This window comes from Arachis stenosperma, chromosome 10 (genome assembly GCF_014773155.1).
Source record: "Arachis stenosperma cultivar V10309 chromosome 10, arast.V10309.gnm1.PFL2, whole genome shotgun sequence".
NCBI lineage: Eukaryota > Viridiplantae > Streptophyta > Magnoliopsida > Fabales > Fabaceae > Arachis > Arachis stenosperma.
Window position 1 is genome coordinate 97,733,523 of NC_080386.1, and position 15,474 is coordinate 97,748,996.

The window sequence follows — 15,474 nt, forward strand, 5'->3', positions numbered from 1 at the left end:
TGCACTTGCTGGTTAGTTGTGCGAAGTTGTGACAAAGTGTGATTCATGTTTGAGAGCTCCAAGTCTATTGGCACCATTGTTGATGATCACAATTTACGAGCACCACCGCACACATCCTGTTTCTCAAATTTTTCTTTGTTCTTAACTATTCTACCTTCCCAATAAGGTTGTAAGTTTCTATAATACCATTTTAAGACTCTAGGGCCTAGTTTTAGATATTTAAAACATGGGAAAGAATCTAAGGGTTTTAAAGGATATTATTTGGAAAAATAAGAAAACGGAGGAGTAGGTTTTGGGTGTACTGAGAATGGTTTGACGTTATGTGAAGAATGAGACGCTATGCCCCCGGCAAGGACTGTGGTTAATCCCGCCTGTTGCGGTAGCGGCGGTGGCGTAAGGACGGTGGTTAATCTCGCTTACGTTAAGATGTGAGGTCTGAGGCAAGAGAATCCCGCTCGCATTCATTCGGATTAATAAAGCGTGCAGGTGCAAAACCCTGGACAGTGATCCGAGCACTATATCTCGGGGGTTCCCATTGATGATTCCGAAGGGCAATATCTCCTTGGAGATGTGTCGGGTTGGAAATTGAACCGACAATGTGATATCACAGTCAGTAGGACAGGCATTCATCATATGCAACGGCGCCAAACAATGCTTAATCTAGACCTCCACTTCACTTAATCATTGTCAATCTATTTCAATCCCCGGCAACGGCGCCAAAAACTTGATGTGTGGAAAACGATCCAACACAAAACTCACCGGCAAGTGTACCGGGTCGCATCAAGTAATAATAACTCACATGAGTGAGGTCGATCCCACAGGGATTGAAGGATTGAGCAATTTTAGTTTAGTGGGTGATTTAGTCAAGCGAATCAAGTTTTGGTTGAGTGATTTGTGTTTAACAGAAGGTAAATGACAGTAAATATAAAAGGGGGAAGGAAGAAGTGCAGTAAAATAAAGAACATGAAAGTAAAAGTGCAAAAACTTAGAGAGCAAGAAAGTAATTGACTGAAACTTAAAGTGCAAGAAACTTAAATTGCAGTAACTTAAATGACAAGAAAGGTAAATGGCTTGAATATAAAAGGGAATTGAGGAATGGGATTGCAAGATCTAAACAAGAAGAAGTAAATTGCAGTAAATGGTTGAGCAGAAAGTAAATCAGAAGCAATAAGCATTCAAACAGAATTGAAAGGAAATGTAGCAGAGGTTCACAGAAGAACCCACAATGAATTGTGATCTCCGGATCCCAAGGGCTTAGGTAGCAGAGCCTAAAACCCAATTTCCTTCCCAGATCTGAATTAACTAAGCAATTGACAAAAAAATTAAAGATGAAGCAATAGAAGAACAGAATTGAAACTGAATTATGCAGAAAAATTTGAGAGGAGTTTGAATGGGAATTGGGACAGAATTTCCCCAATTTCACACACCCAAAACTCAAAAACAGAAGAGTAGAATTGCCCAAGGGAAATGAGGAAGGAGATCAACCAATTCTCCCTTGATCCTCTTAGTGCTCGGACAAGTCTCTCAAGAAAGCTCAAAGAAAATGGAAATTCAAAGTCTCCAAAATGAAAGTAAGTAAAAATTCAAAGCTCAAGTAAAGGTAGCTAAAAGGTCCTAATTACATCAAACTAACTACTATTTATACACTTTCTATTCTTGGATTTTGGGATTTGGATGGGCTTTTGATTTGGTGAAGAAATGAATTAAAATGGGAATTTAATTTGATTTTTCGGCCCATTAGATTCACTCCCAGGAGGCTGCCCTGCCCTTGTGGAGGGCAGGGCAGAAAAATGAAGCTTGGTGCGGCCATGGTGCATCTGGCGCGAGTTTGGTGCGCCAAGGAAGAAATTTGGTGCGCGCGTTGGTCGAGTCTGGTGCGGCAATAGTGCGCATGAGGCTGCCCTGCCCGCGCCAAGGGCAGGGCAGAAAAGTTGATGCGCCAAACCTGAGGGGTGCGCGTGCTTGGTGCTGCCAGAAAGAAATTTGGTGCGCCAGGGACGAGCGTGATGCGCCAGGAATGCCAAACGCTGCCCTGCCCGCGCCAAGGGCAGGGCAGGAACGGTTTGGTGCTGCCAGGGGATGTTTGTGCGCGCGGTTGGTGCTGCCAAGGGAAATTTGGTGCGCGCGTTTTGCTTCTTGGTGCGCCAAGTCCATGCACCATTTCAAATGCTGCCCTGCCCGCGCCAAGGGCAGGGCAAGGTTCCCAATCTTCATGGCCCGTGTTCGAACCTGGTGGCTTGCAAACACGCTACTTTTTCTTTTGATTTCTTGGCACGCTAGTGGGTCTTAGAGCTTGGCTTCCTCATGGTTCTTTGTTCGAACCTTGTGGCTTGCTTAGTTGATATTTTTACCTTGATTTTCTTCCTCATGGAGCCCGATCCTGCCCTCCACAAGGGCAGGGCAATGTTCTCTTCTCTTGGCTCCAAGGCACCATTTTGTGCTCTGCCCTTGGAGTGGGCAGGGCAAGGTTGCCTTTTCTTGTTTGGTCACCTAATGTTGCCCTCCTAGAGGGCATTCTGCCCTTGTGGAGGGCAATGTTGCTTCCCCCACCTCAATGCGGCACGCTTCTCTCCTCTTTGGCCAAGCTTTCCTTTTCTTGCGTCACGCTTCTTAGGCCACGCTTTTCATTTTCTTTTCTTTTCTTCACCTAAAATAAACCAAACAACCACTCAAAGTATCACTAAATTCAAGAGGCTTATAAATCAATTAAAATTCAATTAAAATGAGCTCAAACTTCAATGATTAACATTAAATTCATGGTGGTTGCTTGATTTAGAGAAGTTATGCATTTTCACTCCAAATCACTTACTTAGGATGCAAGAAAGTGCATAAATGCTAACAAAACAAGTGAAATTAGCTTGAAAAATGGGTATATGATGACTTGTCATCACAACACCAAACTTAAACCTTGCTTGTCCCCAAGCAAGCATCAAAACTAAGAGTAAATGAAATGAATAAGAAAAGAATACACATCCTTATTATGCAGATAGCAGAACTTCAATTTATGGGGCATTTATGCAGACAATGACAACTCGTTTATTGTTGCTGCTGCATAATACACATTTTGCATCAAAGGTTTGCTAGACTTGCTGTTATAAGACTCACTTTGTTACTCTTTCCCTTGCTAACTTTTCTTGGCTTACAAAGCTTAACAAGCTTATTATTCTTTTATAGGTTGGGTGTCAAATGTTGCAGCATAGCCTTTGGCTTTATTTTCTTTTCTTTTGCTCAACATCTCTCCACCACAGACACTTAGCTCACTAATTCTTCCTAGGATCATTGATGCCCAGCATCTCTTTGGATCACTAAGTGCTTTGTATCTAAGTTGCTATTTATTGTGGATTTTCAATTGGCCATCCCAAATCAGTTGATCTAAGTGACCGGGTTTCAAAATACCCCTTAGAATTTACTCATCCAAGCAGATCTCAGTATAAGAACACCACAGGCATTTGTCCTAAGGTTCAAGCCATTGGTGTCCAACCTTTATTCTTTGTTTTTCTTGCCATTTTGGCTTTTTCTTTCCCTTTTTCTTTCTGTTTTTGTTACCAAGGGTTGTTTCATTATTGATAGGAGTTTTTATAACAGCAAGCTAACTCACAATTGAATGAGAATGATATTATGCCACACTTATTTCATGAGTCATGCATTTAATCAAACACATATGCCACCACCAACTTCCATTCATACTCATGCAACATTGGATATTTTACTTTTCAATTCAAACCAAACTCTTTTATTCAAGCATATGGGAAACAAAACAAAATTTAAACTAAGTGATGGATAACAAGCATTATGCAAACTTGGCATTTTCAACAAACAATTTCACTTGCAACTATATAAACACTTTAGCAAGACATATAAAGGTTCCCAAATTCAAAACATCACACAACAGCATGGGTTAAGTTCAGATACAACCTTTGAAGTTGCAGCTCTTTGATTTTTCCTTCTGTTGTGTCCTCTTTGAGTTAAGATGCATAATGTCTTCAATTATTAACTCTTGACCTGCATAATCCTCAAAGTTGCTTGCTTCTCAAGCCCTTGATTATATGGTTAGTAAGCATAACTGAGTGTGGTTTCAGAATTTGTTCTGGTGTGTGAACACCAAACTTAATTGTTTTGCCACTGTCTCAGATGTACAACAAGTTAACCATATTTGAAACCATGTATCCTTGCTAAAGGTTAATGGAATTAAAGCTAGAAAACAATTCAATAGTTGAATAATATGTTTGATTGCTTGGAGCTAGAATCATGTAAGAAGTGAGAATGTGTTTTTAAATGATATTTTTGGTGGAACACCAAATTTAGAAGTTTTCATTCTCCCTCAAATTCTTTTGGTGTGCAACACCAAACTTAGCTCCTTGCAATGCATACCAATTATTCAACATTTTTATTGAAAAGCTATGAAAAAGACAACTACCTCAGGTTGGGTTGCCTCCCAACAAGCGCTCTTTTATTGTCATTAGCTTGACATCTTCATTTCTGCTTATCATGGAGGTCGGAAATCACAGTGCCTTAACTTGTCTGTCTTCACTGTGAACTTCCTTCCGGTTTCCTCTTTGATGACTTCTATACATTCTTGTGAAAGGATCTTAGTCACTGTGTAGTGTTCAGACAACTGTGGGGATACCTTCAAGGGTTGAACATTGATCATCACTCGATCCCCTAGTGAAAACTTTCCAGTGAGGATTTTTTTCTTTTCTTTAGTTCTATCCTCTGCATCCTCTTGAAAGAATTCCTTGTTGTATTGTTCTTGGCTGGTGCTTCCTTTGTCCAGTATTTTCTCGTTGTCCTCCATGATCCCTTTCCATCCTTCCTTCTTTGTAGCATCTTTGTTGTTGGTTGGTTTATATTCATTGGTTTTGAAGAAAATATCTGATTTCTTCTTACCCATTTCTACAAAGTGCTTTGCTAGTTGAGCTATCTGCTCCTCAAGCCCTCTCATTAACATCTCTTGGTTATTTGTTGTTTCTTCTTGATGTTTCATCATTCTCTCCATTAGGATCTCCAAGTTTGTGATTCTCTGAGAGTCTTGCGAGGTTGGTTGGTGATGACATGTTGAAGGTAGGAAGGGTGGGTGTGGTGGAGGCATGTAATGGTTGTTATTGCTGTAATGGTATTTTTGATGATTTATGAAGTTCGGGTTGTTATAATGGAATTCCCTTGGTCTGTAATTGTGGTACTCACCCCTTCTCCAGTTAAGATGAGTTTGGGAGTGTCTGTGTTGTGGGTATTGGCTTTGGGTGGTATTAGTGGGGGGAAGATGTTGATTGGTTGTGGTCATGGAATTGTCCTGGCGGAAACTTCCTTGTTCCTGATGTTGAAACTCCCTCATTCTCAGATAGGAATGGGGTCTCCATGGTGGAAATTTGGCATTCACTGCAGCAGATGTTTCCATGTTTTGCTGTGGTTGAGGATGCATCTGTTTGTTTTGGTCCTTGAACGCATTCACTCCTTCAATATTTGCCACTTCTTCTTCTGAGATTGCACTATGTGGTTTCTCAGATGGATGTTGGTTGTTGGTTCCTTTGTCATTGAAGTCTGTAATTCCTTGAACATTTGTTGTTGCTTTGAGTAGGCCATCTGAGAAGTAGTCCACTGCTTTTCTTGTTTCTGGGGTCAACCCTTCATAGAAAGCTCGGAAGCCCACTTTATCAGTTGCTCTCTTGTATCTTTCCCAGGCTGTGAAGAGTGGTTCTTTGTCCCCTTGTGTGAATAGATGTTTCTCCTCTTTCAGCTGGATGATCTGTTTGGATGAGGTGAATTTGTCCAGAAATTTGATGACCAAATCATCCCAACTAGTGATACTTCCTTGGGGGAAAGTTTCAAACCATTGTGCAGCTTCACCCTTCAATGAAAAGGGAAATAACAGAATTTTATAAGTGTCATGATCTGAACCATCGGTTTTGACTGCATTACAGGTCTTTAGAAAAGTGGTTATGTGCTGCTGAGGATCTTCCGATGGACTTCCGTCAAAAGAACAATTGTTCTTGATGAGTGTAATGAGAGGTGGCTTCATGTCATGATCTTCTTTGTCTGTAGGGACTTGATTTCCTGTGATATGCAACCAAACAACAACACGCTGGAAAATTAGATTCAGTTATTTGAGATATTTTGTTAGTGAGTTAATAGAGGCAATTTCTCAAACAGTTAGTGTGTTAGTGAGAGTTAGAATAACAGAAAAGAAAAAAAAATGCTTAATCTAGACCTCCACTTCACTTAATCATTGTCAATCTATTTCAATCCCCGGCAACGGCGCCAAAAACTTGATGTGTGGAAAACGATCCAACACAAAACTCACCGGCAAGTGTACCGGGTCGCATCAAGTAATAATAACTCACATGAGTGAGGTCGATCCCACAGGGATTGAAGGATTGAGCAATTTTAGTTTAGTGGGTGATTTAGTCAAGCGAATCAAGTTTTGGTTGAGTGATTTGTGTTTAACAGAAGGTAAATGACAGTAAATGTAAAAGGGGGAAGGAAGAAGTGCAGTAAAATAAAGAACATGAAAGTAAAAGTGCAAAAACTTAGAGAGCAAGAAAGTAATTGACTGAAACTTAAAGTGCAAGAAACTTAAATTGCAGTAACTTAAATGACAAGAAAGGTAAATGGCTTGAATATAAAAGGGAATTGAGGAATGGGATTGCAAGATCTAAACAAGAAGAAGTAAATTGCAGTAAATGGTTGAGCAGAAAGTAAATCAGAAGCAATAAGCATTCAAACAGAATTGAAAGGAAATGTAGCAGAGGTTCACAGAAGAACCCACAATGAATTGTGATCTCCGGATCCCAAGGGCTTAGGTAGCAGAGCCTAAAACCCAATTTCCTTCCCAGATCTGAATTAACTAAGCAATTGACAAAAAAATTAAAGATGAAGCAATAGAAGAACAGAATTGAAACTGAATTATGCAGAAAACAATTTGAGAGGAGTTTGAATGGGAATTGGGACAGAATTTCCCCAATTTCACACACCCAAAACTCAAAAACAGAAGAGTAGAATTGCCCAAGGGAAATGAGGAAGGAGATCAACCAATTCTCCCTTGATCCTCTTAGTGCTCGGACAAGTCTCTCAAGAAAGCTCAAAGAAAATGGAAATTCAAAGTCTCCAAAATGAAAGTAAGTAAAAATTCAAAGCTCAAGTAAAGGTAGCTAAAAGGTCCTAATTACATCAAACTAACTACTATTTATACACTTTCTATTCTTGGATTTTGGGATTTGGATGGGCTTTTGATTTGGTGAAGAAATGAATTAAAATGGGAATTTAATTTGATTTTTCGGCCCATTAGATTCACTCCCAGGAGGCTGCCCTGCCCTTGTGGAGGGCAGGGCAGAAAAATGAAGCTTGGTGCGGCCATGGTGCATCTGGCGCGAGTTTGGTGCGCCAAGGAAGAAATTTGGTGCGCGCGTTGGTCGAGTCTGGTGCGGCAATAGTGCGCATGAGGCTGCCCTGCCCGCGCCAAGGGCAGGGCAGAAAAGTTGATGCGCCAAACCTGAGGGGTGCGCGTGCTTGGTGCTGCCAGAAAGAAATTTGGTGCGCCAGGGACGAGCGTGATGCGCCAGGAATGCCAAACGCTGCCCTGCCCGCGCCAAGGGCAGGGCAGGAACGGTTTGGTGCTGCCAGGGGATGTTTGTGCGCGCGGTTGGTGCTGCCAAGGGAAATTTGGTGCGCGCGTTTTGCTTCTTGGTGCGCCAAGTCCATGCACCATTTCAAATGCTGCCCTGCCCGCGCCAAGGGCAGGGCAAGGTTCCCAATCTTCATGGCCCGTGTTCGAACCTGGTGGCTTGCAAACACGCTACTTTTTCTTTTGATTTCTTGGCACGCTAGTGGGTCTTAGAGCTTGGCTTTCTCATGGTTCTTTGTTCGAACCTTGTGGCTTGCTTAGTTGATATTTTTACCTTGATTTTCTTCCTCATGGAGCCCGATCCTGCCCTCCACAAGGGCAGGGCAATGTTCTCTTCTCTTGGCTCCAAGGCACCATTTTGTGCTCTGCCCTTGGAGTGGGCAGGGCAAGGTTGCCTTTTCTTGTTTGGTCACCTAATGTTGCCCTCCTAGAGGGCATTCTGCCCTTGTGGAGGGCAATGTTGCTTCCCCCACCTCAATGCGGCACGCTTCTCTCCTCTTTGGCCACGCTTTCCTTTTCTTGCGTCACGCTTCTTAGGCCACGCTTTTCATTTTCTTTTCTTTTCTTCACCTAAAATAAACCAAACAACCACTCAAAGTATCACTAAATTCAAGAGGCTTATAAATCAATTAAAATTCAATTAAAATGAGCTCAAACTTCAATGATTAACATTAAATTCATGGTGGTTACTTGATTTAGAGAAGTTATGCATTTTCACTCCAAATCACTTACTTAGGATGCAAGAAAGTGCATAAATGCTAACAAAACAAGTGAAATTAGCTTGAAAAATGGGTATATGATGACTTGTCATCAATAGACTACCCAGTTTTTTTATGTTAAGGTTTATATTTTGCTTAACTATTTTAGTATGCTTTAAGTTTGAATTTTGTGATGGATATGGAGCTTAGGATTGCCTTTGGCGTCCCGGGGTCTTATATCCTATATCACTGGGCACTGTTACCATACTGAGAACCTCCGGTTCTCATACCATATTTCTGTTGTGTTTTTCAGACGCAGGTCGCAACCCACCTCGGTGAGTTGTCTGGTTGGTGACAGAAGCGGAGGATCTGGATACTTCCCTTGAGTCTTTTTGAGTTATTTTGTATATGTCTCTCACTTTTGTATTTTACTTTGCCTAGAGGCTTGTATTGAGAGAACAAAACTTGTATAAGCTGTTTTTACTGTCTAAATTCATGTATGGTCTGTATATGGCCAGCCGGCTTAAACTCTGTGAGCCGTGGCTAGGTTCTTATGATGTTATACTATTATATTTTGATATACTTTATCTATATCTTGTACTTTAAGTTAGTAGCTTCGTTAGTACGTTTTGCGCTTTTGAAATCCGGTTTTTAAGCTATATCTTTTATCGGGCTTCTAGATTATACTATTCCTTCTATATATATATATATATATATATATATATATATATATATATATATATATATATATATGTATGAGCTTAGAACTGTCGTAATCTCTGATTAACCTTTGCTTTACGATGCAAGGTAAGGCTTAGACTAATTAGGGTGTTACACACTTCCCTCTCAACCTTTACCCAACCCCAAGGGTAGAATCAACGCCATCACTTTAAGGTCCGGAACTACATTGCAAGATAGGAGTCCCGAAGAGCCAAGATCAAGAGAAGATGTTCAAGTTGAAGATGTTGTTGAGGTAGAAGAGGATGCCGAAGAGAATGAGGTACAAGATGCGGTTGAAGAAGGAGTCACTCAACTGAGGAATGGAGTGCCTAAGGAAGATGATGTTGTGCAAGACGCCATCCCCATCCCTTTTCCACACCTTGCTAGGAGGACCAAGAGGCAAGTGGAGCTCGATCCCAAAATGGTAGAGATCTTCAAAAAGGTTGAGGTAACTATTTCCCTATTTGATGCTATTCAACAAGTACCTAAATATGCTAAGTTTCTAAAAGATTTATGCATGCATAAAGATAAAATACATGATTTAGAAACTATTCCTTTAGGTAGCTCTATTTTTGCTTTAATGGATGCTATACCTGAAAAATATGGGGATCCCGGTCCATGCATGGTTACTTGCATTATAGGGGGTGTACAATTTATTGACTGTATGTGTGATTTAGGTGCATGTGTTAGTATTATGTCATTATCTGTATATGATGCCTTGAGGCTCCCACCCTTGAAAAGGTAGGCAACACGTTTTGTTTTGGCAGATAAGAGCATAATTTCAGTGGTTGGCATTACGGAGGACGTCCTGGTGAGCATCAAGGGGCTGACATTTCCTATCGACTTATACATTCTTGAGATGCCCCCTAGTGACTCTGGAAGACCTTCGTCCATCTTGCTTGGAAGGCTGTTTCTGAAGACTTCGCGATTCAAGTTGGATGCCTTCTTAGGGACCTATTCCTTTAAAATAGATGGCAGAGCAGTGAGCTTCAACCTGGATGAAACTATGAAGCATCCACCGGAAGACCATTCCATCTTCTAGTGTGACATTATTGAGGAGATCGTGGCTGAAGTTCACCAAGAGACAGCAGAAAAGACGACCATGGAGCAAGGTGCGAGTGTGAGAAAACCCTCCGAGTATACTGAAGATGCCTTGCTACCTACAGTGGTTCCAGATGATCAAGTGCCAAGCCATGAGTTGAAAATAGAGTTGAAGCCGCTTCCACCCCACCTTAAGTACACTTATCTTGAGGATAACCAGAAGCTCCCAGTCATAATTACAAAGGAACTCACTTCCCAACAAGAGGAGCAACTGCTTAGTGTACTGAGAAGACATAATAAAGCTATTGGGTGGAGTCTGGCGGACATAGTAAGTATCAGCCCTCAGGTGTGTGAGCACCGAATTTTTCTAGAGGAAGGAGCAAGACCTATCCACCAACCTCAAAGGCGGTTGAACCCCACCATTTTGGAAGTTGTGAAGAAGGAGGTGACCAGACTGCTTGAAGCTGACATCATCTATCCAATCTCAGATAGTGAATGGGTCAACCCAGTACAGGTGGTTCCTAAGAAGTCTGGCATCACCACAGTGAAGAATGAGCATGGAGAACTCATGGCTACCAGAGTACAAAATTCCTGGAGAGTGTGCATTGACTACAGGTGCTTGAACCAGTCTACTCACAAAGATCACTACCCATTGCTCTTCATCGATCAAATGCTTGATTGTCTGTCAGGTAAATCACACTATTGTTTTCTAGATGGTTATACAGGTTATTTTCAAATCCATATAGCTTTTGATAATCAAGAGAAAACTACTTTTACATGTTCTTTTGGAGCGTATGCATATAAGAGAATGCCTTTTGACTTATGTAATGCACTGGCTACATTCCAAAGGTGCATGATGAGTATTTTCTCGGATTTTCTTGAGAATTGTATGGAAGTTTTTATGGATGACTTTAGTGTCTATGGTAATTCGTTTGATATTTGCTTGGATAGTTTAGCTAGAGTATTAGAACGATGTGTTAGCTCAAACCTTGTACTTAATTTTGAAAAATGTCATTTTATGGTAAAGCAAGGTATTGTTCTAGGCCATGTTGTCTCTAATACTGGTATATCTGTAGATCCAGCAAAGATAAATATTATTTCTGGTTTACCTTACCCCTCCTCTATGAGGGAAATCTGTTTATTTCTTAGTCATGCAGGTTTCTACCGGCGGTTTATTAAGGACTTCAGTAAGGTAGTACTGTGGTTATCCCGTCTACTGCAGAAGGATGTAGAGTTCGAGCTGAGTGAAGACTGCATGGAGGCATTCGACAAGCTGAAGGTTGACTTGACCCAAGCTCCTATCGTGAGAGGACCTGACTGGAGTAGGCCGTTCGAAATCATGTGTGACGCATCCAACTACACGGTAGGAGCGGCGCTGGCTTAACGTGAAGGTAAGGATCCTTATATAATTGCTTATGCTTCTAAAACTCTAGATGGTGCGCAGTCTAATTATACTACCACTGAAAAAGAGCTTTTAGCTATTGTTTTTACCTTGGATAAATTCCGAGCTTTTTTACTTGGTACTAAGGTGGTAGTATATTCAGACCATGCAGCCTTAAAATATCTGTTAGCTAAGAAAGAGTCTAAACCAAGGTTAATCCGTTGGATATTGCTGTTGCAAGAATTTGATTTAGAAATCAAAGATAAGAGTGGTTCCCAAAATTTAGTGGCGGACCACTTGAGTCACCTTGAGCATATTAAAAGTGACTCCACTCTTATCAATGATGCTTTTCCACTTGATAGCTTGCAAGCAGTATGTGAGGTGGTTCCTTAGTATGCACCTATAGCTAATTATTTGGTTACTCGTACCTTTCCTCCTAATTTTACTAAGCATCAAAAGGACAAGCTCAAAAGCGAGTCCAAGTATTATATATGGGATGACCTATATTTGTGGAGATGTGGTGATGACCAAATAATTAGAAGGTGTGTGCCACAATCAGAATTCTAGTAAATTTTAGAGGCCTGTCACTCCTTTGAGAGTGGTGGACATTTTGGTCCTCAAAGAACTGCTAGAAAAATTTTAGACTGTGGATTTTGGTGGCCCACACTTTTTAAGGATGCTAGCATTTTTTGTGACTCTTGCCCCCAATGCCAGAGGTTTGGGAATATATTCAAGAGGGATGAGATGCCCCAACAACTCATGCTATTCTGTGAAATTTTTTATGTGTGGGGCATTGACTTCATGGGTCCATTTCCAAATTCTAATGGTTTCTTATACATCTTGTTAGCTGTTAATTATGTTTCTAAATGGGTGGAAGCAATTTCTACCCGTACTGATGATGCTAACGTTGTTGTTTCTTTTGTTCGAAATAATTTTATCTGTCGCTTTGGATTACCACGAGTAATCGTGAGTGATCAAGGCTCTCATTTCTGTAACAGGAGAATGACAGGTCTACTGAAGAAACAAGGCATCATTCACAAGGTGGCGACAGCTTACCATTCCCAGATCAATGGACAAGCTGAGGTGTCAAATAGAGAGATCAAGCGTATATTAGAGAAGATTGTGAAGCCTTACAGGAAGGACTGGAGTGCTCGACTGGCAGATGCGTTTTGGGCTTATCGGACTGCATATAAGACACCCATCAGAATGAGTCAATTCCGCCTCATCTACGGAAAGGCTTGTTACCATCCGGTAGAGGTGGAACACAAGGCATACTGGTGGTGAAGGAATGCAAGTCGGGATTGGAAGGAGCCGGAATTGAAAGGAAGCTGCAACTACAGGAATTGAAAGGAAGCTGTAACTATAGGAATTGGTGTGCCTTCGACTAGAAGCATATGAGAACTCAAGACTCTACAAGGAGAGGGTGAAGGTTGTGCATGACAAGAACATCAAGAGAAGATAGTTTAGAGCTGAGGATTTAGTCCTTCTCTATAACTCAAGGTTGAGACTCATGCCAGGCAAGTTGAGATCAAGATGGGAAGGTCCCTATAGAGTGGAAAAGGCAGAACCATGGAGTCTTCCACCTGAGTCACCTTTCAAGCCCCAACTTCTTCAAGGTCAATGGCCACCGGTTGAAGCTATATCATGGTGAGAAGATGAAGAAAAACAAAGAGCTGGAGATCTTCCTCCTGGCAGATCCAGCAGAGGAAGAGGACTGAGCTTGTGGACCGTTCAACTTAAGGCGTTAAACAAAAGTGCTAGGTGGGAGGCAACCCGCCATGGTATGATCTTTCCTTTTTTATTTTTATTTTATTTATATTAGTATTCATTTCTAGTTCTGCATATCTAAGTTTAATTTTCTATATATAAAAAAATAAAAAAAATTAAAAAAGGTACACACGCGTGAGCATCTATGAGGCGTAATGCGTCGTATGCAGGTGCGCGAAAATAAGAAAATAGGCAGAGAGTTGCGCTGGCGTTGCGCAAGAACAGTGCCTCACGCACAAGCCAACCCATGCGTACGCGTGGGCGACGCGTACGCGTGGGGTAAAAATCGGTGTCAGTGGGTGATTTGGCCGAGAGTTGTGCTGCCTTGGTGCTGGTGTTGCGCGTTTAGCACAACCAGTGGTCACGCGTACGCGTGACCGACGCTTACGCATCATATGCGCCGCATCACTAAACCCAGCACGCCGCCTAGAATCTCTTCTTTCACTCTCCTTTTCTTTTTCAAATCCTAATTCTTCCTCGTTTCTTCTTCCATCTTTCTTCTTCATTCTTTCTACTTCTTTCCTCTTACCTCCTTTCTTCTCTCACCACCACCAGCGGACTACCACCGGAGACCCCAACTCCGGCAGTTACAATTTCCTTTCCTTTTCTTCTCCCCTTCTTACTCCTCTTCTCTCACTCTTACTCCCATTACTCCCCTATTTCCAACTTCTCTTTAAGGTTTCTTTTCTTCCTCTATTCTACTTTTTCATTCTACTTTTCTTGTATTTGATTATTTTAATTCTTTTTAATTTATATTAGCTTTATTATTTTTAATTCCTGTTCCATTCTTTTATTTTGAATTTTTATGTTGGTGTTGGAGCTTTATTTGGGTGTTCATTTGGCTATATTTTAGCTTGTGAATATTATGAGGAGTGATTTGACAATTGACATTTTATTTTAGGTCTCATATATGCTTGGATTAATTACTTTACTTCCTATTTTTAAATTGCATACCAAATATTTTTGAAAAAGCTTTCATGGCATTTTACTTTCTTGTTTATTTTATTCTTACTCTTTAATGCCTCTTTTCACAACCCTTGCAATCATTGTAAGTTGAGTATATTAGTCATTAATTATCAACATTCATGTGCTCATTATTTTGTTACATGTCATAATTATTTTTGCTATTGATACTTGGGCTATGCTTCTCATTCCTATTACTTGCATGCTTTTAACCCCCTTGCATCTAGTTGTTATGATATGCCTTACTAATTTTAATTGTTGTCCCATGTGCATGTTGTAGCTACCATGCATTTAGGACATTGTTTATTTTCTTTGGCATTCATTATCACTTGGACTTTCTTCAATCCGGATTTTAGTTCTCTATTTTTGACATCCCTTTTCCTTCTTCCTTCCTCAGGGATGACCACCAAGAAAGGAAAAGAAAAGATTTCTGACAAGACACCGGCAAAGAGAGGAACTAAAAGAGCACCAGCTAAGGATCAACCATCCACAACAGTCAAGTCCCCTACTAAGCGAATGAAAAGGATTATCAGAGTGGATGAAGCGAAAAAGGCATTCCTCGCACGGGACTCCGCACGGTTCACCAACCGTTACTGTGAGCGGATATTCCCCGTCTTAGCAGAAAAGATTACAATAATGAGCATCTCCTCATCCTTCCGACACACTTCGTCGACTTTGTGGAGCCTCGCATTGAAAGGAGACAGTGGAGATTCTTATGAAGGTAATCGTGAGAGGCCAACTTATCTTGGGTAGTTAAATTCTACTCCAACTTTCACTCGCCTACCTTGCAGTCTATCTATGTTCGCCAAAAGTAAGTCCCCATCTCCGAAGGTGCCATACAGAGAGTATTGGATCTTCCACCTAGCCCAGAGGGATTGGATGCATATCAAGTGGCCCAGCAAAAGCGCCAGACGTACCAATTTGACTGGGACAGCGTCCGTGAAGTCATCGCCCAAACTAACAGCAACTGAATCTATGGACCGTACCGGACTAGACCCAAGAGCATCTCAGCCCAAGCACTCACCTTGGAGGCTCGCGTATGGGCACAGATTATGTCCCACTACATCTTTCTGAGCACTCACGAGTCCACCTTTACTACTGACATGACCATCCTCATCTGGTGCATTCTCACAGAGCAACCTATCAACTTGCCCCGACTCATCTGGCAAGCTAAGGGACAAGTGCAGTTCGTGGGCAACCTACCCTTTCCTGCATTAGCTACAGATTTAGTATCTACGGCGGGTGTTTCCTATCGGGCTAGAGATATGAAGGCCATGGTTCCTAGG